The sequence below is a fragment of the Lissotriton helveticus genome, chromosome 7 (genome assembly GCF_964261635.1).
Source record: "Lissotriton helveticus chromosome 7, aLisHel1.1, whole genome shotgun sequence".
NCBI lineage: Eukaryota > Metazoa > Chordata > Amphibia > Caudata > Salamandridae > Lissotriton > Lissotriton helveticus.
The window spans coordinates 249,833,610-249,858,238 of record NC_136068.1 but is presented as its reverse complement, the minus strand read 5'-3'; positions in this window follow the sequence as shown (position 1 = coordinate 249,858,238).

The following is a 24,629-nucleotide window of genomic DNA, read 5'->3' as shown; positions in this document are numbered from 1 at the left end:
TGTCTTAATTTGTGCATCATTATGTCTGTTGTGATGTAAACTGCTGCATGTGTTGATCATTAGCTATACGAGAGGCCATATGTGTTATTAATTGGTTGCCCAAGTATTTCTATGGGAGATTGAGTTTGTGTGGGGGTGGCTGGAAGGTGTGTGACTCTATGCATAGATGTGTGAGCAGTTTATTCACTAGGTGTATGAGTTCAAGACTGCATGTGGAAACAGCTACATGGGCAGTTGACTGTGTGCATGAGTGTATTGATGAGTGAATGGATATCTCAATGCTACATGTCATAGTAAGTACATATGTTAAACACAGTACATGTGAGAGTTGGCATATATAAATAACTGTGCATGAGAGCCACTGAATGAGTGAGTGGTTGTATCGATCATTGTGAACTTGTATCAGGGATTGTATAAGAGAGTAAATATGTGTTAGTATATGTTTCAATAAGTAAGGTGTGTTTAACTGTATAGTTGAAGAAATGGAGGTGAGATTGTTTCTTTGCATGACTGACTGGGTGTGTGAGTAACTCCATGGATGAGTGGCAGTGTGTGAGTGTCTGTATACACTGAGTGTATCTAAGGTTATATTAGAGTCTGAAGAGGTTTATCGTATTAGCACAAGAATGATGTCAAATGAGATGTCATCAGTGATGTCATCAGTGATGTCATTTGAGATGTCATCAGTGATGTCACTGACCATGTCATGAATGATGTAATATGTGACATGATCAGCAGTGGATTGCGGGTGCGCGATATATAGTTAGTGCAACTAACTATATATGGAATTTCAATGGTTTTGTGTGAGTTTAATAAGGTTTTTTAAATGCTAATTCCTAACTATATATGGTCTATAACCTATGGTTTTTTCAGTGAATTTCAATGGTTTTTTAATAGCAAATATCATAAGCTGTCGAATGTCAAGTACGTGGTAAGTTAAAACATTTTCGTGTTTATGCACACTGATCTGCTTTGAATGCTGCCCCCCACCCCTCATTTCTATTAGGAGTACTCTCTCTTTGCAGATAGTGAAGGGTAGTTAACGCAGGCCTTTGCCCCCGTTGCCCCCGTTGTAATCCGTCGTGCCTGCTTCTCTCTCCATTTGATTGATTGTTCTCTTTGGTTCATTCTCTATTTACAAACAAGCACAGAGTCGCAATACTCTGTTTAGTCTTTGCAGATAGCGAAAAATCGTGTAAAAAAACAAAAGGAATCGAGCAAAATCAGTAGGCCACTAATGGGATCTCTTTTTGACCTCCCTAAAATAGAAACATTAGGAACAACCTGTTGATAATACCAATGTGTATGTACATAAGCGGCGTTCATTTGTGTTCACAGTACCCCTTGTTGATTGTTTGAATCGAGCATTGAATTGTTCGAAGTTGATTCTCTTAAGAATCTTCTCTGCCTGCAAACGAGGAAGAATAGTATTCTCTCTCCCTTTGCAGATAGTGAAGGGTAGGTAACGCAAACCTTTAACACGTCGTGCCTATTTCGTTCCTCATTGATTGATTGTTTCCCCAAACATTGACTGTTTGGGAATTGGTTCTTTTTGGAGGTATTCCCTGTTTGCAAATATACGTAGGAAAATCTTTGCAAATAGTGAAAGGGTACGTAATGCGGACCTTTCTCCCCCGTTGTAATCTGTCATGCCTATCTACTCCCCACTGATTGATGCACCTGTTTCACCCGGACCATTTACTAGAGATACGTCATCTGGCCCGACCAGAGAGCACCCCTAGTGAAAAGGACATATGCAATAATAACGAAGTGATCACTGTATCCTGTTAACAGAAACTTTAGCATGAAACAACCTGGAAAGAAAAGAATAGGAAAACGAAAATCAGTAGGCCACTGATGAACATGAACTTTTATTAAACAACGAACAAAGAAACGATAACATAACGTAATGATAAAACCTATTAATGTCCTAGAAACAAGAAAACGTTAAAATATGCCAGTGGTGAGAGACCAGAAAAGCAGTAAGAGAAACCAAATCACCCCTCGCTGTCCCACCCCCTGCCACGCCAAAAAAATCGATAGACTAGGGAAAATGCAAGTCAGTAGAACATCCGCCCCCACTCTGGAAACTTCCAAGGTGGGGCAGGGTTGCGGCTACGCCCAGCCGGGAGCAGCCCATATAAGGCGGGTCCTGCTGCCACGCCTCGGCCAGGAGATCCTAACGTAGGGTGTAGCCGGAGGAGAGGCCGAGGCCAGCGGGACCCGGCCAGGGGATTGCCTTTACAACGCTGAACAGTTGCAGGGGGGGGGGAATGTCTCCTCGACCCTCCCCTCTCTCTCCCAGTCCGGCCGCGGTGGCCCTTGAGAGTTGCAGGTAGTCCCGCCACATGCTCTTCCGGTCCGGCCACCAACGGTCGGGGGGCCGAGGCCGACGGGATCCGGCTGCAGCCGATAAACCAAGAAACCCGTTCATGGGGCCAGAGCCAGGGGCGTCCGGCCGACATCTACCGGAAGCCCGGCCCGAAGACGGACGGGACACTTCTTCTTTCTTGAATAATGGCTGCGACAACACTGGGGGGGGATGTCTTGCACATGCCTCCGACCCCCCCCCCCTCGTCCTCATCGCCTGGTCCGGCCATAACAAATCTCAAGCGAGACGCCGTGGGGTGCACTGGGAGGGAGAGACGGTGCGAACAGGCCTCTCCCGCCTCCCCAGGTGGAGGCTTCCCAGCTGCACCCTCAGCGCTCCAGGCGCCCGGAAAAGGGTTCTTCCACTGTGGCCATGCTGCAACGTCTCGCCCGGCAGGGTGGAGCCCGTCCGCTCATTTGACCCCGCGATCGCCAGTAGCTACCGAACTCTCAAAATGGCGGTCGACCTGGCAAGAGCGGGCCCAGCATAAAGAAATTGCCCGGTCACTGGTTGACTCCACCACCATAGTCCTCCACGACCTTGAAGATTCTAGAGGAGCCGCGGGAGTCTCCGACCCCCGATGGGGAATGACTGCCATGATCGCCCGTGGAGTGACGAAACTGTATCCGCGGGACGTCGGCGCTCCCATGCTGGCGCCAGCCTCACTTTGAATTACTAGAATCCTGCAGACCTCAGTTCCGGTGAAAGCACAGTGTGACCCGGTAGGAAAAATTGTTGCACCCCCTCCCCTTTTTGACTGATAGTTCAAACCACCGATCCTTTCCTTTGCCCTTTTAACGGAACTTTGGACTGCCTCCCCCTCTTTTACATTTTCTAGAGAAAACAAAACATTAACCACTACATTAGCATAGCAGTTGACACCAGAACTGTTTTCAAATTGAAAACCAACAACATCTTCAACAGAATCCTTTTTGTTTCTGCTGTGACCCTGCTACAGCACAGGCATTGTCCCCAGCAGTAATTCTGCAATGCCGGTAAGAATAGCTGTGGTGCCTACTGGACTCACTCACCCCCGCGGCGCCCCAGGCCGTTATTTGCTGGGCGGCAACTTACTAGACATCACTTTCGTGCCATCTAGATTTCAGCGCGTTCTGCTGCCTTGGAACTATTCGCACAACAGACTGCTACTGACGACCCACCCCCAGGCAACATCTTCTAAATTTTCATAATTTGAAAGAACTAGTAACATGTCCTCATCAGGAATTCAAAAGAAATTGCCACGGTCTCTTCGTTGTTTAAATGTTTTTACTGTTTTTGTTTTGTTGTATATATTTATATGTATATATTTATATGTTATTAAAGTTTTATATTCCTACTACTTTGTTGGAGTGCTATATATTTTTAATGTGACACATAATTGTAAAAACTTTGATGTACAAAGAGTCATTCCTGGAATCTTCCGCTTCAGGCTCGGTCCCCTCCCCAATCACAATACAGGATGGTTTTCAGATAGTAGGAACACGTGTGGTGTGACGGATCTCATCGGGTGTGGGCCTTGATCTACTATAACTCCTTTGAAGAGGGGTGATTCTTTACAGCTGGGGCCATAAACTACATCTGCAGGGCTAGGTGATAGCCTGGACAATCGGACACAGAGGAAGAGGAGTGTCAGAGGGTGCGGTAGTGAATAGGGCGAAAGGGAGGTGTCGGGCGGGCACAGAGTGTGATTTTCAGGGAAGAGCAGCGCAGATGGGGGGAGGTTTATTGCCGATGCATAAGACAGAGAGCGGGGGTGACCAGTGCCTGGGGAAGATGCTTGCGAGGGTGGGGAGCCATGCTACGAATCGACAGCGTGCAGAGAGTGGGTCTGGTCAAGGCATCTAAAATGGCTGCCGTGCACGACAAAAGTGTGGCATTTCAAAAAAGGCAAGATGGCGCAGACAATGTTTTTCAACACTTCCTCATTTCCTTCGAATCGAACGTTAACAGACGTTGGTGCATATTACCAAAGTTAAGCGATATTTATCGCTAACGATGCTTACCAACGAATTTTTTACCGCTAAGCATCGTCAGAAATTATCGAAGATAAACCTTGCTATTATCAAGGTTTATCGCAAATGCGATAATAAACGGCCGCAATGCATGAATATCGCAAAAAAGTCAGCGATATTCATGCATTACCGAGCTAATGCTCTTAGCCATGTTATCCACCTCCCATTGGATAACATGGCTAAGAACTGCTCAGGGCAGCTGTTACTTTTTGGAGATATTCGCGCTTATCTCGAATATTTCCAAAAGTTGATAATAGGAGATAGCGATGTTAGCGACTGTTTCCAGTCGCTAACATCTTGGCATGCCCACTTTGCATGTCATTAGTGATAAATATCACTCACATGCAAAGTGGGACCCAAGATGGTCGCTATCTCCTACTAGCCGTCGCTAACTGGTGTTAGCAACAGCTAGGTAATACAGATATAATTTAAAAAAAAAAAAAAAAAAAAACGGTGATGGATCAAGCCCTGATCTGTTGACTGGGTAGGAGTGTTCTGATTAACTCAGATACTCTGTCCATCACCACCCCCTTTTTGAAATTATTTTGGCCACCATGAGTGTGGAAGGGTATGCTCAGACATGAGTCCCTTGCTCACTGCACCATCAGGATTCAAGCAAGCCGGGCCGAAGACGGCTGTAATGCCAGAAACCGGTCCCCGGAAGCTTGTTTCCTTTCCAGTGAAGAATTGGCTTGGTAGTTTGGTCTGCCCTGTTCCCATGACGCACTGGGCCAGGGACAGACTAATTTGCATATAGCCAGGTTCTGAACTGGGATGGTGCAGTGAGCTAAAAAAACGGTGATGGATCAAGCCCTGATCTGTTGACTGGGTAGGAGTGTTCTGATTAACTCAGATACTCTGTCCATCACCACCCCCTTTTTGAAATTATTTTGGCCACCATGAGTGTGGAAGGGTATGCTCAGACATGAGTCCCTTGCTCACTGCACCATCAGGATTCAAGCAAGCCGGGCCGAAGACGGCTGTAATGCCAGAAACCGGTCCCCGGAAGCTTGTTTCCTTTCCAGTGAAGAATTGGCTTGGTAGTTTGGTCTGCCCTGTTCCCATGACGCACTGGGCCAGGGACAGACTAATTTGCATATAGCCAGGTTCTGAACTGGGATGGTGCAGTGAGCTAAAAAAACGGTGATGGATCAAGCCCTGATCTGTTGACTGGGTAGGAGTGTTCTGATTAACTCAGATACTCTGTCCATCACCACCCCCTTTTTGAAATTATTTTGGCCACCATGAGTGTGGAAGGGTATGCTCAGACATGAGTCCCTTGCTCACTGCACCATCAGGATTCAAGCAAGCCGGGCCGAAGACGGCTGTAATGCCAGAAACCGGTCCCCGGAAGCTTGTTTCCTTTCCAGTGAAGAATTGGCTTGGTAGTTTGGTCTGCCCTGTTCCCATGACGCACTGGGCCAGGGACAGACTAATTTGCATATAGCCAGGTTCTGAACTGGGGTGGTGCAGTGAGCTAAAAAAACGGTGATGGATCAAGCCCTGATCTGTTGACTGGGTAGGAGTGTTCTGATTAACTCAGATACTCTGTCCATCACCACCCCCTTTTTGAAATTATTTTGGCCACCATGAGTGTGGAAGGGTATGCTCAGACATGAGTCCCTTGCTCACTGCACCATCAGGATTCAAGCAAGCCGGGCCGAAGACGGCTGTAATGCCAGAAACCGGTCCCCGGAAGCTTGTTTCCTTTCCAGTGAAGAATTGGCTTGGTAGTTTGGTCTGCCCTGTTCCCATGACGCACTGGGCCAGGGACAGACTAATTTGCATATAGCCAGGTTCTGAACTGGGATGGTGCAGTGAGCTAAAAAAACGGTGATGGATCAAGCCCTGATCTGTTGACTGGGTAGGAGTGTTCTGATTAACTCAGATACTCTGTCCATCACCACCCCCTTTTTGAAATTATTTTGGCCACCATGAGTGTGGAAGGGTATGCTCAGACATGAGTCCCTTGCTCACTGCACCATCAGGATTCAAGCAAGCCGGGCCGAAGACGGCTGTAATGCCAGAAACCGGTCCCCGGAAGCTTGTTTCCTTTCCAGTGAAGAATTGGCTTGGTAGTTTGGTCTGCCCTGTTCCCATGACGCACTGGGCCAGGGACAGACTAATTTGCATATAGCCAGGTTCTGAACTGGGATGGTGCAGTGAGCTAAAAAAACGGTGATGGATCAAGCCCTGATCTGTTGACTGGGTAGGAGTGTTCTGATTAACTCAGATACTCTGTCCATCACCACCCCCTTTTTGAAATTATTTTGGCCACCATGAGTGTGGAAGGGTATGCTCAGACATGAGTCCCTTGCTCACTGCACCATCAGGATTCAAGCAAGCCGGGCCGAAGACGGCTGTAATGCCAGAAACCGGTCCCCGGAAGCTTGTTTCCTTTCCAGTGAAGAATTGGCTTGGTAGTTTGGTCTGCCCTGTTCCCATGACGCACTGGGCCAGGGACAGACTAATTTGCATATAGCCAGGTTCTGAACTGGGATGGTGCAGTGAGCTAAAAAAACGGTGATGGATCAAGCCCTGATCTGTTGACTGGGTAGGAGTGTTCTGATTAACTCAGATACTCTGTCCATCACCACCCCCTTTTTGAAATTAAGAACTGCTCAGGGCAGGTGTTACTTTTTGGAGATATTCGCGCTTAGCGCGAATATCTCCAAAAGTTGGTAATAGGAGATAGATATCTTGCATGTTGTAATGCAAATTATTGTGGTATATGGAACTCATACCATAATCTCTCAGGAAAGCAGAAACTGATCCTTTTGGGACCGCCTAAAAAGGCCTAGGGGGTGAGGGGTACTCTACTTTGCCCCCTTTTCACGTTCCGAACTATTTTATTTTACTCTCTTCTGTAATTACACAAAATAGCAGCGATAAGATGCATCGGAGACACACAGTGAGAGAAAGGAGGCCGGAGATGAAGAAGAGATGTCAAATACACATTGGAGATAATATAGTGGCAGAAGGGAAGTAAATATGAGTAAACTTACCATGTAACATAAAAATGTTGCACTCTATACTATAAGTCTCATTTTATACTACAATCACTTCGCTACAACCTCATAAATTAAAAATAAAAATGAATAATGTCTCAAACAATTTTTGATTTCTAAATATAAATTTATTCTTCAGAATTTTCTAAATTTGAAAGAACTAGTAACATGTCCTCATCAGCAATTTCCTCATGAAAAGTCTGCAATGATGATTCTTGTAACTCTATGGTCTCCAAACATTCGATAAATTCGCCATCAACAGATTGATCAAAAAAATCATTCAAGTCATCTCCTCCTTGTGACAATATTTCATTATTGGTGCTGTCAATTTCAATCAATGTAGTGGAATCATTCAAGTCATCTCCTCGTGACAATATTTCATTATTGGTGCTCTCAATTTCAATCAATGTAGTGGAATCATTCAAGTCATCTCCTCCTTGTGACAATATTTCATTATTGGTGCTGTCCATTTCAATCAATCTAATGGAATCATACAAGTCATCTCCTCCTTGTGACAATATTTCATTATTGGTGCTCTCAATTTCAATCAATGTAGTGGAATCATTCAAGCCATCTCCTTGTGACAATATTTCATTATTGGTGCTGTCCATTTCAATCAATCTAATGGAATCATACAAGTCATCTCCTCCTTGTGACAATATTTCATTATTGGTGCTCTCAATTTCAATCTATGTAGTGGACAATTCAAAAGAAATTGCCACGGTCTCTTCATTGTGAGCCATTTTATTTTGAAATTGCTTGCTGTAAATTGCAGAAAAAAATAATCACTTTCATTTATCGTTTTTAGTAATACATAATATAAAACTAACTTTATCAAGTATTTAGTATAACAGAAGGACTGCAAATAAATAACAGAAAACATTTTTCAAATTATCTTCAAGTGTACAACATAGTTCCCCTTACAAAGAAATTGCCACGGTCTCTTCATTGTGAGCCATTTATTTTGAAATTGCTTGCTGTAAATTGCAGAAAAAAATAATCACTTTCATTTATCGTTTTTAGTAATACATAATATAAAACTAACTTTATCAAGTATTTAGTATAACAGAAGGACTGCAAATAAATAACAGAAAACATTTTTCAAATTATCTTCAAGTGTACAACATAGTTCCCCTTACAAATTAACAACTCACCTTTTTAAAAGTAGGAGAAGTGTTAGTACTGTGTAAATCAAACACCAGAAATTCACCACCAAAAATTCCTCACAAATGTACCTCAGACAGTAGTATCACAAAATGGCTGTGGTTTCCTCTCATTTGACATATATACATAACCAATTAACTTTCATCACACACAAATACAAAACCAAAGTAACATTTTAATTGGTTCTAAATTTCAACACTTTCAAATGTGTTTTCCCCATGCAATTTTCCATAGGACATTTACATACGTCTACAGCCTGAATGGCTGAACGGAATTACACCAAACTTGGCAAAATGGTACATCAAACCTAAGAGGTCAGGAAGGATCTACTATGCCCCCTTATGGTCATTTCCCCCTTCGCTTTGGCCTCCTCTTGTCTCTCAATCCTACCGAGAGACAAGATGGCGGCCGCTACGGACTGTTTGGAATGTTGACAGACGCCGGAGAACCAATCAGCTTCGCAAAGCTCCGTAACGCGAAAAGTACGCGAAGCGGAGCGCTGTTACAGATATATATCTTTTTTTGAACGTTAACTTCTCAAAATCCACTGGAGCACATATATTGAGACCTAGTAAAGGCACATCGGGCTACCAGTCCCTAATATTTTGCCAAGTTTCGTGCAAATCCATTCAGCCGTTCGATTATTATTATTATTTTTTTTTTTTGCCCCGCGGGGCCCTTTTAAAACCTCCACATCAAACCTAGGGGGTCAGCGAGGATCTACTATGCCCCCTTATGGTCATTTGCCCCTTCGCTTTGGCCTCCTCTTGTCTCTCGATCCTACCGAGAGACAAGATGGCGGCCGCTACGGACTGTTTGGAATGTTTACAGATGCCGGAGAACCAATCAGCTTCGCTTCACAAAGCTCCGTTGCGCGAAAAGTCCGCGAACCGGAGCGCTGCCCGGTCCGCTGTTACAGATATATATCTTTTTTTAAACGTTAATTTCTCAAAATCCACTGGAGCACATATATTGAGACCTACAAAAGGCACATCGGGCTACCAGTCCCTACAATTTTGACAAGTTTCGTGCAAATACATTCAGCCGTTCGGGCTAAAAGTGAGGCCAACCGCCCTATGGAAAACTCAATGTTAAAAACACGTTTAGGGACCCCCCTTTTTTCTCGGCCCCCCCTTGACGAACCCCCCCCAAATTTTCAGGGGCTGCTCAGAAACAAAATGTTCCATTTTCCTGAAAATTTCAGCCAATTCCGTCCACAAACGCCAAAGTTATTAGACATAGAATTTTCAAAAATCCCATAGAGAAAAAATCCTAACTATATATACCTACTGGCGACCGCCAGTAGGTAATATATATATATATATATATATATTTATATATATATATGACTAAACATGTAAAACATGTCAAAAAATGGTGTTCATAATTGCTAAATACATATATTTAATATATACTGAAAAAGTATGTTAAATGATCTTGAAAAAACGTATATGAAAATGCATGAAATGTTAAAAAACTGTGAACAAATTAGAAATAAAACTGGAAAATAAACAACATTCAATAGTAATTACATACAATTAACTCTTTTATTTACTTCTGATTGTATAAAAAGATTTAAGTTGAACTATATATGTTTACAAATATAAAATTATACAGTAAATAAACTTTGAAAACGTAAATAAATGAGAAAAAATATATTTTAATTTTGTTTCCAAACACGAACAATACTAATAAAATAACACAAACTATTTCTACTACATACAAATACAATTAAAATATGGGATATCACACTAAAATTATAAAGTTAAATATTCACGCTATAACATTAAACATTTAAAAATGCATTCATAATGATAGACATTAAGGGCCTGATTACATGACTGGTGGTCCATGGACTGCCAGACTCGTGATGGCACAATAGTGGCGGTCCAGCCAAAGCCTCACCAGTGGTCCGACCGACCCATTATAAGTTGGGCGTTAGACTGCCCTGGGACTGCCGCGCGACGACAGGGAACCATCATTCCCTGGCAGAGACACTGCAGTGTAGATGCCACAATATGGTTGTCAGGACCGATGACAGCCCGCACGCATATTATGAGTTTCCTCTCACCAGCAGTGTCATGGAGGTCCCTACTCATGAACATTATGATGGAGAAGAAACAAAGGGAGCCCTAAATGCCCCCTGTGCCTCCTCCTCATGGGAATGCATATGGGGCAGATTATGTGGCCTCTGTGTGCATGCACCCCAGTTCCTGCACAGCATGAACTTTCAAGTCCATGCCATGTAGGAATCTTGTTGTGTGGTCCAATAACAGTGGCTGTTTTTTAAGGCACAGCCGCAGGACCGCCATGCCACCCACCCGCAAGACCACTTTAAACTCGTAATCTGGTGGGCGGGTGGTGGTGACTTTCGCTGGTGCAGGAGCGCTGCAGTGGCATACCCCCCACGCTGGCATCCCCCAAAAGTCATAATTAGGCCCTAAACGGGTAACATTTACAATTCCCACTCCAATATGACCATACTGGGGGCAGTGTTGGACACTAAAAGGGTGACATTTACTATTCTCACTCTAATCTACCATATTGGGGGAAGGTGCTGGAGGATAAATGGGTTACATTTACTGTTCCACTACAATCTAAGGCTATTTAAATGAGCTAGACACTAAATAGGTGATATGTACTACATACTCTATATTCTAAAACACTTTATAGAAGGTAATGCAAAGTAAACATTTTATATATGCAATCAATGATTCATACACACACAATTTATTGACTATAAAATACAATAACATGTATTCTAAAAACAGACTATCCTAAACTGCAAACGTACAAACCTATACATACATATTTAAAAATAAAATATACAAAAATATAAAACACTGACAATAATTATTATAGTTATAAAAATATTAACTACCATTACTTAACTTTATACCATGAAAAAAGATTTATAATATTAATCCAAAATGAACGATCATGACAGTACTAATTATTTACATTTAATTTTTAATTATGAAAAATAAAAATATAATTGTAATATCAAATTAGATTTAAAAACTCAATACATTTAACATATTTCAGAATTATAAAATGTCATATATGTTCATAAAAATAATTTGTAACCATTGTACTCTATTAAAATGATGTTTCTTAATTTTGAAATAATTTTGATCTTGTAAAATATCTTTAATGTTTATTTTTTATTTACTACCATTATTATATTGTTTATTTATTATTAAATAAAAAAATGTAAAATATTAAGAAAGCAAAATACATTTAAAAGACGTATTATTTAAAAATATTTTCTAGAAAAATTACAAAATGTTCAACTTTTATATAAAAATCTTTTGTAGTTATTTCTCTTTATTAAAATAATTTTTTGTACTGTTTTACAATTCTTTTAAAATGTTACATTTTAACATGTATTTATAATCTTATCTTACATTTTATCTATATATATATATGTTAATAAAAAATTCAAATGTATTTAAAACATTAATATAACAACTTTAACTTAAAAATCACACAATATTAATTTGTATCTCACAAAAATTATTACCATAAAATGTACTTTAAAATATACACTGTTTAAAAATCTCCCCACACTTATCCCCTAAAAAGCCAATATCCCTCTACAAAAAACATGATAAAACCATTCTTTTTATACATTAATATAACTAAAAATCCAAATGTAAACATTTTATAACTAATTAATTATCTTACTAAAACCACAAATAGAAAAATTATTAAACGTACACTACCAAACACTATACAATAAATTACTTACTAAATATTAAATAGCAGGATATTTCTACATTGATATTTTGTACAATATTAAAAACAACACTAAAAACAATGAGCCTCATTATGATGGGCCACGGTCGGACCACTGACCGCAGTTGTGGCAGTCAGGAGACCGTCAACAAGCATACCCTATTACAATGCCACTGCTGGGTTGGCATTCGCAAAGTGCACTTTAATATTCCAGCCTGTGCTGTGGCCCAGGAAAAGGGCCACAGCACAAGCCGCCTACACAGGCACCACCGCCATTCAACATTTACGACAGTTGCCTCAACAGGATTTTAGATCCTGTCAGAGGAGGTGGTCTGTCCCTTGACAGCAAACGGCCCAACTGCATGCATTATAATTCAGCAGTTAGTCGAATGGTTTGTTGGCGTAGGGACAGCTATTGACGTCCTGTTGGTGGTGGTCTCACCACTATCGCAATGATCCCTAATATTTTTACCTTCAATATTCCTTTCAACAAAATTTCCGACATCCCTATATTCTTGACATGATATTTTTGCATCACAATATTTTCTTTCTGATATTTTGTCCAAACACCAAAAGTTATGCAATGCACCTCCTTGAGCTGCATTGACTTGCTCTATATGGGGGAGGTATTGAGAGAGATAATACTTAGCTAAACCAAGTACTGACCATATCAGTGCACTGCCAAAAATTATTTTTACACCACATGGCCATAGCAGAATATTAAGTTCATGCTGCCTCCATTTGGGTTCATATGATCGGGAATGAAAGTTGGGTGCAGAGAGTTCAGGTTCCACTGGTTGCATGGACTGCATAGATGCAATGTGATTGATGCCCTGAAAATTACACTGCTCAGCTGCATATGCTATGTTGCACTTTGTTCAGTTTAATCTGCCTGTAGATGTGTTTTATTTTTTCAAGAATAAATGGTCTCTATCGATCATCTGCAGTGACAAGATCCGGTCTCAATGAAGATATTTGTCCCATAAGCACCTATGTACAGCCACCCCAGACAGCACATTCATTATGCAATGTGACCTTGGCAAGGGAACTATACATGATTACCTGAGGGATACGGGGTAGTCCAGGAGGCCCAACAGTGGCATAGTGGCCTAGAGAAAAATCAATGGGCTGGTGAAGCAATTAAGAACTTTAGCAGGTCTTCAGGACTCCCAGGATTTCCTACCTGGGAGAACAAATAAGCTTAATGGGTAAAAAATGGGTCTCGGACTCTGGGGTGCTGCTTTTGATGCTGGGGCCCCAATCAGTGTTAGATTCTTTTTCGTTTGTATACTGTCTATGTTTTTGTATGTTCATTTTCTAAGCCTGTTGGTGCTGTTTGCCAGGGTGTGGGATTGGTACATGAAAATGGTCTTTAAGACACTAAAGAGATATTTCCATATAGTGCAGATATTAAAGATTGCATTGCCTACTTTCTATTTCAACAGTTTTGAAACTCAGCTGAAAATCACATTCATATTCCAGGTCTTTGCCTGCATTTATCCTTTCTATAAAACTTACTTTAAAACCCTATTTTAATTCTGGCATTATCAGAAGAGTTTTATTCAAGTCAAGTCAAGTCAAATAGCTTTATTTCGATAACAAGCATCATAAAAGCATCAGACAATCCGTTAGTACAGAAAGGAGAAAATACAATCTTTTAAAATGAATAAATATAGCAGTACATAATTTAAAAGCAATCAAGATATAAAACTGTTCTATCTTAGATTGAACAGTTCATTTTTAGTTAATAGGATAAGAACAATAAAATATTATCAAAAATAGGGATATTTGATATTCCAAATAGGGGACAATTTATGACAATTCAGATTACATTGGACCTCGACTTTGGGTCAGCTGGGCATGGTCGTGAGGGTTCTGGATTAAGATCAGGTCACCCTTCGTATGGCTCTGTGCCTGATTGTCCAGGCACAGCCTAGGAACTAGACGACTCTTCAAACAAAGAGGGTTCTCGGATCAGATCTCAATATACATAAAGCAACTCGATGATCGAGAGTACCTAGTTGTTTACAGTTTTCCTCCAAGAGCCTCCCCATACTTGGATTATTGAGATCTCTGGCATCTATCCAGTCCCAATAGGTACGTTTGAGTTCTGCCTTGCGCGGGGGATTTTGAGTGTCCCAGGATTCCTTAAGACCAAGAGTTTTCATAAGTGCCTTAACATTGGAAATCCATTTGACCCCCTTGTTGGTATCTAAACGTAATACTTCTGTAAATGCTTTTGCATAATTAGTGAGTTCGTGGTTATGCCTAAGTTTCGCCATGTCTTTGAAATGGCGTCTGCCCATGTCATGTTTCAAGGGAATTAGAGGGACACCCTGAGGTAGCATGATTAGATCTCTGAAAAATGTATGTTCAGACCTGCTGATCTCTAGATTATCAAAGCCTCAAGCTCGGCACAGTAAAGAGCCGAGCTGACTGCCTTAGCACCATATACAGCGAGTGCCGGGGAAACAGGTATACTGAATGATTTGTGGTGTATTTTGCTCAGAGCCCCTGCGGAGCGCTTGTGGTTCAGAAGCATTTTGTCAAGATGGGATCTCCACTGCATTTTTTCAGAGAGTCATATGCCAAGATAATCAAAGGTGGTGACTCTCACTATGTGTGTCCCATCTAGGGTGATGTTATTTCTGTACGATTTGTGGGGATTGAATGTCATAAATTTTGTCTTAAATGTGTTTATGACCAGCCCCGAGTGTTGCAAAAGAGTTGGAATCTATTCAGTAGTTTTTGCAGGCCAGCTGGGGTCTTGGAGGTCAGCAATGTGTTGTCCGCAAACAGGAGAGTTAGTAACTTGTTACCTGCCAAGGCCAGGGCATCAGCTGGTATTTCTTGCAAAAATTGACCAACCCGTTCACGTATAAGTGGAACAGGGTGGGTGCCATCACACAGCCCTGTTGTACTCCCCTGTTTACTGGGATATTTTCTGTCGGCTGTCCTTGGGACCCCCATCTCACCTGCGCATAGTTACCCTCGTGATGCCTTATTAGCAAATTAAGAATTACTGAAGGGATGCCCATGTCTCTCAATGTTTCCCATAACCTTTTCCTAGGGACCAGATCAAAGGCAGTCTTTAAATCGATATATGTGAGATAAAGACTGCCAATCGCTACCACTTTCCAAATATATCAAAAGGAACCTGAAGACCTGGTCCACCGTTCCCGTCTGATATTGAGAGAGGATGTATTCCTCTTCAGCCCACGATTGGATTCTCTTCAATATGACCCTGCCAACTATCTTCTGCATTGCATCGATCAAGCTAATTGGCATATAGTTGGCAGGGTCCTCTCTTGCTCCATTCTTAAAAATTGGGACTACCTCCGTATCATTTCAGGACTTCAGAACCAGACATCTATTAGAGATGGGATTTATAAGAAGGAGGACATACTCAGCCCTTTTTTTGCGATCTGCCAGGAATAAGTCACCAGGGAGGCCATCTGGTCCCGGGGCTTTTGGGGGGCTATCCTGCTTATAGCAGACTCAACTTCGTTAAGAGTGACTGGGTCACTGTCCCCACCACCAAGATAGGTCAGGGGATGGTCACATTGCGCATCCACACTTACATCATTGGACCCAGAGTAGAGTTCCCCAAAATGATTGGAGATCTGATCTATTTCCCCCTTGTTTGCCCGTCTAACGAGCGTCCAAAAGAGGTTGGTGTCCCTTGCTAAACTAGCATCTTTTAGATTCTGCAGTGGGTTTCATCCCAATCTACCTTTGCTTGGTGCAGGGCCACTCTATAATCTTTCCTTGAGGCCTTATTAGCAGGGCCATTCTTAGCTCTAATGGCTGCTACCAAGACCTTCCTCTTAAGTCTGCAGTCCTTGGTTTACCATGATTGCCCACTCCTTGGTTGTGCAGCAGGCTTAATAGGCCTATTGGGTACTTGGAAATAAGCGCTAATCTGTTCAGTTGTACGTGTATGGATAATGAGAGCATTATTGGGCCCTAATATTATTCAGTACTTGCCTAATGGCCTCTAACTTTGCATCTTGTAGAGCAAACTTGTGCCATTTTAGGGCTCTCCTAGAGTTTGAGGGATAACCTCTTTGGTCACAGAATGCATATGGGTGGTCGATGGCAAGAAAGAAGGTGCCCATGGAGACTTCATAGAAAGACAGAGAGGGTTATGATCACTATCAGTTGTGCTCCCCACCACCATGTCTGGAACATACCCCCAAAGCCTAACGTCTAGTAGGATGCAGTCAATACGAGATGGGCAGCTTACTCTCATAAAGGTGTAAGACCCCTGGGCATCTGATTTGGTCCTGCCATTCGCTGCCCTCAAACCATACTCCATGGTGAGTGTGTTTAGTTGAATAGTAATCTGTGACCATCATTTTACCAGGGGTATGGTTAGCGGGTGAACACCCCGTTTTCTGTCATCTTCCTCTATCCCTAATATATCCTCTGTGCTAAGAGGCTCAAAGTGCTATTAAAGTCTCCTACGACCACAACTCTAGAATGGGGTAAACAGCTAGACAAGCCTTGCTTGAGTAAGGTAATGATGGGTGAGAATTCGCCCCCTGCTGTCCCCCTTATAAAAACATTAAATAGATCCATCGTTATGCCCCCCCTTGCGCCCTTAATTGTAAGCCTTATTATATCTGGGCTCAAACTTTGATGTTCAAAGATTCTGCAGTTCAAGGCAAAATTATGCCATATAATCAAGCCTCCCGAGGGACTACCCTTCCCTATGGTGGTGGCTGGTATATGATAGCAGCTATAGCCCGATTTGTATAAAGGAACCAAGCTCTACGTTTCCTGGAAAGCGCAGATGTCGTAGCCCTCTACTAAATCATTCCAATGCGGTAATAGTAATTTGCTACAAAGGCCAGCAACATTCCAAGAAATGATTTTTAGCTGGTGGGGAGGGCTAGGTCTAAAGTTGTGTCTGTAATGGGAATATGGGCTGGGGCTGATGACATAGCAAAAGAAACAAAAGAATCAGGTGCTGCAGGACTAGTAGCCACCTGAGCTCTAACAGTGGCTGTTTGATTGAGGGTTTGGACAGCAAAATCCAGACTAGCTTGCAATGGTTAAAAATCAAAATAGGAGGTTTTATTCTTCAAACCTAGGCTATTTTTTAGTGTTAAAAATCAGCTGTTGTATACAAAGAGAAATAGAAGATTTACTCAATATACCATTTTGCCACACACCATAGTGCCTGCTTTCATTAATCAGAATTGTTTTGTATCACTGGCTGCAAATGTTTATTTTGTAATCTTCGATTGTACAGGGAGTTGAACTGTAAAGCACTCGTATACTTTTCAAGTGATTGAGCACTATTGTAAACTATTAACTGAATAAATGAAGAGATAGGATTTCTGTCATGGCCAGGTGTCTGATTGATTATTGTATTCTCTAGGCTCACAGCAGACAAGTTCATTGTCATACTGAAATACATTTCTATTTGTAATTGTTTTTAAAAGTAAAATTCATGCTGGCCAGCACTGGCTGGTGCGGTTGGCAGACGTTATCTTTATAAATTGCTTAGAATTTAAAGAACAAGCCTATTGATGCAGGAATCAGAATGCTTACCAAAGAGCTTGTTCTCACACATGTTTACAGTATTCCTGCTTTGTTGTGGATAGCTTTGCAGGAAAGTGGGTTTCTGTTGCAGTACCCCCCAACGTTGTTTCTGGCTAGTGATGCAAATTTGACTGTGGAGTACTCTGCCCCTGCTAATCAGGTTCCCAGTACCTGTGTTCTTTCCCAAAACTGTACCTTTGTTTCCATAATTAGCACATCTCTGGCTCACATATAAGCCCTGTGTAAAAGCTACCAGTAGTATCAAGGGTCTTGTAAGGGCTGCCACATGTATTGTGCCACCCTAAGAGACCCCTCACCAACACAAGCATACTGCCAATGCAGCCTGCGAGCTGTGGTGCACGTAAAAGTGAAGAGTCGACCTGGCACACCTCCCTGTGTGCAAGGCCTACTAGCACTTCAAAAATTATAGGTTAGTCACCCTTACAGCCCTAAGAAAGGGTGCACTATATCTCCTTTGAGAGCATTGCTGCATAAGCATATATGCCCCTATAGTGTCTAACGGGCACATGCATCAATGATAATTGCATTCGCAAACGGTGCGAATCGCAATTTTCGGCCGTTTGCGAATGCAATTATCAAAATTGGAATGCATCATGTATTTCGCAATTTTAGGAATCGCAATCATGTTGCGATTTCTAAAATTGCTATTGCATTTAAGAAATCGCAATTTCAGATTTCTTAAATGCAATGCATGATCATTTTTAAATTGCGAATTAGCAATTTGGAAGCGGTAAATTAGCATGAAGTTGGACCTCATGCTAATTTACCGAAAACCTTCAAACCTGCACAAAAATGCATTTTTGAAAGTTGCATTTTACACACACACATGTCCTTGGGACATGTGTGTGTGTAAATTGCACTTAAGTTTAATTAAGCACTTAAGTTTAATTTCAGGGGTGCAGGGAGGGGTTCTTTGGACCCCCCCCTGCACCCTTGAAATTGCATCGCAAATTGCATCGCATATTGTAAATGCCTTCCCATTGATTCCTATGGGCCTCTTGGTCCATAGGAATCAATGGGAAGGGTTTTCCTTAATTGCGATTTTCATGCATTGCCGTTTGCGATTTCTAAATTGCGATTCCTTAAATTTCCCAATTTAGGAATCGCAAACGGAACCATTGATGCATGTGGCCGAAAGTCCGTTCTTAGATATTATAAATGCACAGTGAAGCCATACTGAGTACATGGGCTGGGGGCTTGTCAATATGAGTAACACAACTCAATGATGGTTTCACTTAATATCAAGATGTTTGGTAACAAACATCTCACATTAATAAGCCCACACAGATTCCGGTGTTGGATTAATTAATACATGCAATCAGAGGGTACCTCAGAAGTACCCCATGAAAATCAACCAATTCACCAGTGTGTGCTTGACTGGTCTGCACCAGCCTGCCACCTCTAGACGTGTTTCTGACCCCCTCAGGTGGGATCCGTTTGCTTTTGTGTGTCAGATTCAATGTCTGCTCTGGGTGGAGGTGCTTCACATCTACCCACAAGCAGGAACAGCATTGAAAGGTGGTAAGCCTCAAAGGCTTCCCGTCCTTTGTTATACTGACTAGGTCCTTGCCAGCTAGTGGAGATGCCCACCCTCCTGACCAAGCCCCACTTTTGGCGGCAAGGTCAGCGGGAAAAGGAGTAAACAGAAGAGGTGTGTCCCTACTCAGCCAGGACCACCCATAAGGTGTCCTGAGCTGAAGTAACACCCTCCTTTGAAAAGCCACCATATTGTTTGGAGGATTTTTAGTCAATAGGGTTAGGGGTATGCCCCTCCCCAGAGGGAGTTGACATACAATGGGTGTTGTCACTCAAAAGGTAAGTATCCACTCAGATACTACCTTCTAACCCTTGTAACTACCCTAAAACTAGTATTTATGGGCACCCCTGCACCTTAATCATTAGTTTCTGATGCCTACAAAGGAAGAGGACATTCCAGAGTCGTTCAGAAGAAGAATGAAGACACCCACTGACTTGGCCCCAGCCCTACCGACCTGTCTGCAGTCCTCGAAGATCCTACAACAAACAGCAACTTGTTCTATGACCCAGCCACCTCCAGAAACCTCAGGAAGGACTGCTGCCTTCAACAAAGACCAAAACTCCTGAGAACAGCAGCCCTGTTCAACAAGAAACTCCAAGAAATGCCTCTGTGACCTGCTGAACGGCGAAACCCCACTTCTGGATCAACCACTGCAGCCAACGCCTCCAGCCCTAGTCCAAGTGGCCCACCAGTCCCAGCAAGAATCCTCAGCAATTCAAAGCCCAAGTCCACCATTGGCGGACCCCCATGAACTCCACAACAACGCCTGTAGTCTCAACACGAAGGACCCCGTAGCTATTACTGGCTCCGGTAAGGCTTTTCGGATGTTCAAAGACACCCCTGCACCCGAAGCCCCCAGGCCCTGGGGAGCCTATCTGACAAGGCCCAGGTGACCCTCAAGATTCAAACTTCCCTGCCCAGCAACCAGTTTCCCTCGTCCAACTTCCTGGTCCGAGGTTTTATTCAAAATCGTTGTCCTTCATTGATTTTTATAGGGCGCGCGATGCTGTGTTGGCACTCCGCACCCAGCTGACCATGTGACACTGACAATGTATTTTTGGTGCTGCTTCGTGCCCCCCCCTAGTTTATGTCTTAACCCCCTAGAGGTTGACTTACAACTCTGCTTTACTTACCTTCAATTGATACAACTTCAAATGCCCCGGTCTCCTTTGGTTAACATTGGGCAGACCTTTGCACTCGGCCGCCCCAGTGTCGCTGTTGATAAAGTCTTGATGCTCACTTGAAACTTGTCTTGTATTGACCTAAAACCGCTAGGACTGGATTTGTGAGAACAGTAATTACCTGTGAAATTTCATTCTTGTTTTCCTCCCATAGGATAACATTGCTTATTTCAAATATTGCACTAAGGGCTAGATGTAGGTAAATCATTTTTACCGATTCTAAAATACCGAATTTTACCGATTCTGTATTTTAGAATTGGTAAATCTGATGTAGGTAAATTTTCAGTATTTTTTACCGAATCGGTGAGATTCGATAATTACCGAATCGGTATTTACCGATTCGGTAATTGCCATTCATCCCTATGGGACTCCAGGCCCATAGGAATGAATGCCAATTACCGAATCGGTAATTACCGATTTGGTAAATACCGAATAATTCAAGGGTGGCAGGGTGTCACTTTGACACCCTGTTGCACCCCTGATTAGAGCTTGTGTGCCACATGGCACAGGTGTACATGCACAGATTTGCATATACACAGGTATTCGTTATTTACCACCAACTAATAGTTGGTGGTAAATAACGAATCCTTGAAGCCCTGTGATACTGTTTACAGTGCCACCTACATCTTAAAATCGGTAATTTTACCGAATCGGTAAATTTACCGATTCGGTAAAATTACCGATTCGGTAAAATTACCGAATCTGTATTTTCGGATGCCCTACATCTCAGTATCCAAATACCGGTCGGTAACGGCCGAAAATCGGTATTATCAGGCCCCTAGTGTATATTTTTCTTATCCGCAAAGCATTGCTTTTTCTAAAAACTGTACGTATCTTACTGAAATCAAGTCCTGCACTAAGTATTCATTTACTGCACTGAAAAGTATTGCCAGTTTGAAAACTATACTTACCTGCAACTAAGTTTCTTTGGTTCTAGTATTAAAGTAACAAAATAATATTTTTACAAACAATTGGTCTCAGATTTAGTCAATGAGTGTGTGTAATCATTTCTTGCCTGTGTGTGTGTGTACGATAAATGCTTTGCATTGCCCTCTGATAAGTCTAACTGCTCACCCAAACTACCACAAAAAAGAGCATTACTGGCATCTACTTGAGCCTCTGTAAAGCCTCTAGGGATACACTGGACTCTGTGCACACTATACCTTACGTTAGTATAGTATATACAGAGCCAGCTTCCTACGTTTCTCCTTACAGTTGAAATATTCGAGATGTGGTCATCAGTTGTGGTCTAAAAAGAAGGTTAGATAAGAAAAAAATCAGGTATAGAAAAGAGATTGATGATCTTGTACAGCAGCAAGTTTTGCAGTAGATAAGACAAATTATGCACCATAATGCAACAGATTATATGATAGTAGTATTATCTGGATATGTTGTCATTTTAAAACACATTATGAATGGCCTTAGTCCTGGCAACATTTCTCAGTGAATTTAAGAAAACATTCCTCTTTTAGAAAAAAAACTCTCATTTTTATAATTCTTGAAACACTGAAGCAGTGTATTGCAAAAATGCACAATCCACAAATGTGAGCCAATTTTATTTAGGGTGCCATACCTTTTTTTAATTCCATTCTAACCCTGTCGGTGCTGATCTGAGGGTGTGTCTGCGAGGAAGAGGACGGCAGGTCGTAGGCGTCCAGTTGGTTGGTGGAAGGTCCTTCATTGTAGAAGGTTTTGTATGAGTGGGTCAGCATCTTGAACTGGCATCTCTTCTGAATTGGGAGCCAGTGTAGCTTCTTGGGGTGTGGTGTGATGTGGGTCCCTCTGGGGAGGTCATGGATGAGTATTTCTGCTGAGTTTTGTCTGTATTCTCTCCAAGAGGCATGCAGTGATTCCTACATAGAGCATGTTCCCGTAGTTCAGTCTGCTGATGATAAGAGCCTGTGTAACAGTCCTTCTGGTTCTGACTGGGAGCAATCTGAATATCTTGCGGGCCAGAGTAGGGTGTGGTAGCAGGCAGATGAGACTGTTTCTTCATAGATGGCATGCTATTCAAGATGATTCCAAGGTTAAATGAGTGGTCTGTCAGTGAGGGGGATGGGCCGAGTTCAGCCAGCCAACATGCGTCATTCCATGGTGGAGTGTTGTTTCTGAAGATGAGGACTTCTGTCTTGCTGTGTTGAGCTTGAGACAGTTGTCCTTCATCCAGTTGGTGACGTTCATCAGCATCTATGGAAGTTGGCTCCAGTGGTGGAGGGGTCTTTTGACAGCGAGAGGATGAGCTTGGTGTCATGGCGTAGAGAAGATGTTGCATTTGTGTGATTTGACGGTGTTGGCCAGGGGGGTCATGTACTAAGATGAAGAGGGTGGGGCTGAGGGACAATCCTTAGGGAACACTGCAGATGATCTTCCTGGGTACTGAAGTGAATGATGGGAGACTAATTCTCTGGGTTCTTCTAGTGTGGTATGAGGCAATCCACACACTTTTTCATTCCATAGTATCCCTCAACTCCATGAAGTAATAAGCATTACCAAACTGTGATAAATCTACCCCATCATTTCTGAACAAGCACAAATTCTCCTCCATGATGCAGCTGTGAGAGATGACCTTAATGTCCACTGACATTCAGAAAACTATCATAACTCTCCTGGCCTTATCAACAGCTGCATGCTTTAATGCTTCTCTCCACTGCCTCCTCGGTATGAGCTCCGTGCAAAGTAGACATGTCCCTGTGAACTTTCTCCTTATCAATTGTAAATCCTATTTCATTTGCTGTAATGGTGTCAAACACAACAGTCCAATCAGATCATTCTCCCCCAAATGTGTGAGTAGCATATCCGGGCAAAGTCTCTGCATGACTAAATCTGCTAAGAAATGCAAGAGGCTGCCCATCCCATTCCACTTATACCCCACCATACCACCTCATGTCTTGCCGCAGGAGAGTCCCAAGCTCCTTCCATACAGCTGCTGATCAGCAAACTTAGTTGCCCAGAATGCAAAATAATAGCTTACAATCCAGGTCGCCATCTTACCCCTCGCTGGCCCGTTCACATATCCTATGGCGAAAACAAAACAGAAAAAAGTAAAATTACACACAACGGCCAATAACAGCCCCCATAAAAAACAAACTACTCCACACATAGTGCTCACAGCATCTAGATTTCCATCTGTATATCTTCCTGATCTGCCCCCAATCCCATCTCAGATTTGAAGCTTCCATAACTGTGCCAATCCTGCATGACTGTGCCCCATAGTTGCCTGGGTTCACACCCAATTTGCAAAATGCTATTGTCAGTACTGCCATCACATGAACAAACTGCTGTAACCTTGCTGAATCCCTCATGAATGAATGAATGTTGCATTTGTAAAGCATAGCTCTCGCTTCCAAAGTAGCATTCTGGCTCTGAGCGGGGACAGAGACAGAGTTCATAACAGAAGAAATAGAAGAAGAAACTAAGATTCCTGAATAAGTGTGTGACACAATGAATCAGAGGCCATGAAGATCCAGGTTTTCTGAAATTTTCTAAAAAGAGGTTTGGAATCAATAAATCTGATGTGACTGGGGAGGTGATTCAAGGCCCTGGTCCCCAGGCCTGCAAGCGAATTGCCACATTTGATCATATACCTAAAGGTAGGAGGAGGGGGAATATTGGCAGATGAGGAACTCAGGGTATGAGAAGTGGTGTAATGGATACATCTGGAAACTAGATATTTTGGCCTTAACAGAAGCTCTAAATGTGAGCAAGAGAATTTTAAACAGAGCCCTCTTATTTATTGGCAGCCAATGAAGGGCTCTAAGAGCAGCTGAGAAAGAGAAATGGCATGGCAATTTCAGCACAAGCCAAGAAGCTGAATGTTGTACTACCTGCAGCTTTTGAAAAATCTTTTGATGGCACCTGCATATAGACTGTTTTAGTACTCTAATCCGGATGTGATTAATGCAAAGGCCACTGTCTTTCTGGCGGCAAAGGGAAGGTAGTCACAGAATTTCTTCAGAGATGTTATTAAGTTAAAACACATTCCTGCCACTGCTAGAGCTTGTGGACGAAAAGATAAAGAAGCATAAAATTGCACGCACAGGATTAACC